Genomic DNA, 3546 nt, shown 5'->3' with positions numbered 1-3546 from the left:
TGTGCACTGGGCCTCTAGTAGTTATATAATTAGAGAAGCAACCTGATGACAAAAAGAAAACTAAAACCGTTTGAAATGAAAATTTGGCAATGGAAGTGGAAATAATGAGCTTCCCAGTGATACTTTGGGGAGACCTTATAGTTAACATTATTTTATGGTACCCTTGATTAGAAGTGACCACAGAGAATTTCAGAGCAGACTGTGACACACTACTGATCATGTAGTCCAAACCCTTTACCACACCAATAAAAAAACCTGAGAGGCCAATTGAATATACGTACTTTCTCCAAAAGCACAACTAATTAAGGTCTGTTAATGTTCTATTTCTCAAATAATTAATGAACATATATAATATCTGATGAGACCTTCAGAGAATATGAAGGCAGTACTAAATAAATGGATCTGATCCATTAATTTCTGTTTGTACTTAATAATGGTTATTGGGAACCCAACAGTGAGCTTCCTAAGATTCAAGAACAGTATCTTGCTACCTTCATATTCCCAGAGTGGAACACATGGTTGGTACACAACTGTCAATACACATGTTTAATGAATGGATGGAGTGCAAGAGCGCAGTTATGACCCTGAGATATCATGACTCCTTAGCTTGTGTATAAACTCTTTAAAATGAGCCATTGACAGTAACACAGATATTACACCTGACCCTGCGCCAGTACTCAAGAGGTTGACCATGACTAAGGGGTGGGCGCAGTCTACAAATTACTTGACACATAGCTCAAAAGATAAATGTCATGTGCCTTAAGGGGACAGCTGGCCTCACTCCTAGGGACTTTGTGAAAATAAAATAAAAACAAAAATAGAAACTGGATAGTAATTAGAGATGTCCCCAGAGGAAAAGGTTCCTCATATCATTCACCATCATGTTATTCAAGTACTTCCCAACACAGACGTGCTCAATGGGTGAGAAAATTCCTTCTATTTGGACCCTCTCTCCAACCCAGGCTTATCTTCCTCACACAATCATAGCTGCTGAAAACATCTTTTGCCTCTCTAATTTCCCACCCCTATTTCTTGTGTATGTTAGCCTTCTGACACCCTAATAAACTCCCCTCCTGAATCCTCCAGCCAATGTGCTTCCACTCTACTTGACCCCCAAACTACCCTTTCTACTGGAGTTCACCATTTCCCCAGCTCCTGTATCACCACCCCACAGTACTCAGTCTCCAAGGCCTGGCAGTGCCCATCCCCCTGGGAACCCTACTCACCCTGGTAGGGTGTGACAGACACCTCAAAACAGTGCCAATGCCCATTGGCCCACCTCCGTAGGAAAGAGGCACCACCTGAAGGCTTCAGCACATTTTCTCAGAGAAATGTGAGTGGAATTATCTTTTTTTTATGGAACTTAGGTGTTAGTTGTACAAAATTTAACTTTTTTTGAAAGATAAAATGGTATCTTTCAAATCCATAACCATCCTTTAGAACTGTATTTCCATGGTGGAAGGGTGGGACAAGGAAGAGAATGTATTCTTATTTTCAAATGATAAACTCACCAACAAAGTTCTAAAATACATTACATTTCCAGATGAGAAATACTTAAATGAACAAAAGTACACTTCAAAATTAACAGTAACATTGTGTTTAACAAATTGTGAATTGTGAAATATCCCTGGAGCACTCAATATTTTGCAAGTTACAGAGGGAGAGACATGGAAAGTTACCTAACTAGCTAAACAAGGCCAACCTGTAATTTTACAAATAATTGGTTAAATTAAGCTAAGTGAAGCCTTTTCAAAAGGCCTCCGCCAACCAGATTTATGTTACAGAAGAAGCCTACTTTCCTGGGGTCACATTTTCACCACAATATTCTGCCAACTTAAAGTACAATGTTAAGTCTCGGAAACTCTTGACTGGGTAATATAATTGAATGGGAAACAGGTATATGAGTTGTTGCAGGGTAAATTGTGGTCAAGAAAATACTCAGTGTATGAACCTCCACTGTAAACTGAAAGGAGCTCTGGTACCAGGAGGGGTTTATAATAAAACCAATAATAAAATTAACCCATCCCCAAAGCATTTACTCAGTTATAGTTAAAGTAATCATCTCCAGAGAGTAATCACAAGAGACATCACTGAGTCAGCACCAGAGGTGCGGTTTGTCTGCATCTGTGCAATCCCTTTCAACAACTGCTCCCTTGGTGATGCTTCCCACAATACACTGGGAGCATCTGCGGTCTAGAATGTGCCAGCTGTGAAGGCAGGATCCACCCAGCCCCTCAGGCAGGCTCTGTAGGGCGCAGTCAGCACCAGTCATAGGTGTGTGCACCACGTGTGACCTAGGCCCAAAAGCAAGGGAGGTGGAATCTGGAGCTGGAAAGTGTGGGGCTCCTATCCTGCTGGGAACTGTAGGAAGAGGGGGAGAAAGCAAACAAAACAAAGGCTCACCCACACCTCCCTCCTTCATCCTGTTTCACACCATCCTCATTCTTAAGCTACTTTGAAAAAACAGAAAGACCAGCTTTCTCTCACAAGTCCCTTTCATCATTATCCTATGGCTTGTCAGGGCGGATTCAGCCAGTCATGGATTTCCCTGGGGCTCTGGCACTTGTTGGGGATGAGAAAGGGAAAGAAGGGAGGTGCCTGTCAGTAAGGAGCCTGGCAGGGTGTGCAGCATGCGGGGATCTAGATGTGAGCTGTTGAACATGAGTCGGGCCTTGCCTGCTTGCCATCAGCGTGGCTTTTTTTTTTTTTTTTTTTTTTTTTTTTTTTTAGTGTTCTGGCCTCCTTGGTTCTCATCTACACTTTCAAGTCAGAGACCCTATAACCTCATCCCTTCATGATAGTCAACACGCTATCCTGTGTTCCCATAACCTCAGACTCCACCCTATAAAGCACTATTGTCTCTTTACAGGCCCCAGGATTTCAACAACTAACACATGCACATTATCTGCCTCCTCACCCACCTTATACATATAGGGAATACTTCTCCCTCCATGTCACAAAGACTAGGACTGACGTTTCCAAGTACCTTCCCAGGAGCAATCTCCGCTAGTCACACTGTCCTTTGAAGGTGACCACAACCTACAACTGTGGTTCCCCAGATCGGAGACAGTATATCCCACAATCACCTGGCCAGCGAATCAAGGGCGCGGGCCCAGGCTGTGGCCAAATGGAGTTTGAAAAGCATGGTCCACCACTAATCTGGAGGCAGAAGCGGGATTGGATACAGATAAAAGATTTTTCGCAAGAAAAACTTTTCCTTTTCCAGTCCTGCTCCTCGAGTGAGATCTAAAGACCACCCCACGCCCCTGCAGCCTAAGCTCCCCACCTTTTCTCCGTACTCCCCCCCACACACACCCCTACATACACGCCCCTCCACCTCCACCCTTCCTTCCTCCCAGGAGGCTCTTCCCGGCCCCTCTCCACGCGTCCTCTCCGGGTCCTCAGCGGACTCTCCGCAGAAAGAGGAAACAAACGCCTGTCCCCGGGGAAGCCCGAACCCACTCCGCCCGGGACTTCACTTTTCAAACTTCCTAACTCCCTGGAGCGCCCAAGAAGGGAAAGAAAACAGACTCCGCGCCCTGGTCA

Source organism: Myotis brandtii, unplaced genomic scaffold, assembly GCF_000412655.1.
Source record: "Myotis brandtii unplaced genomic scaffold, ASM41265v1 scaffold176, whole genome shotgun sequence".
Lineage (NCBI taxonomy): Eukaryota > Metazoa > Chordata > Mammalia > Chiroptera > Vespertilionidae > Myotis > Myotis brandtii.
This window is presented reverse-complemented; position numbering follows the sequence as displayed.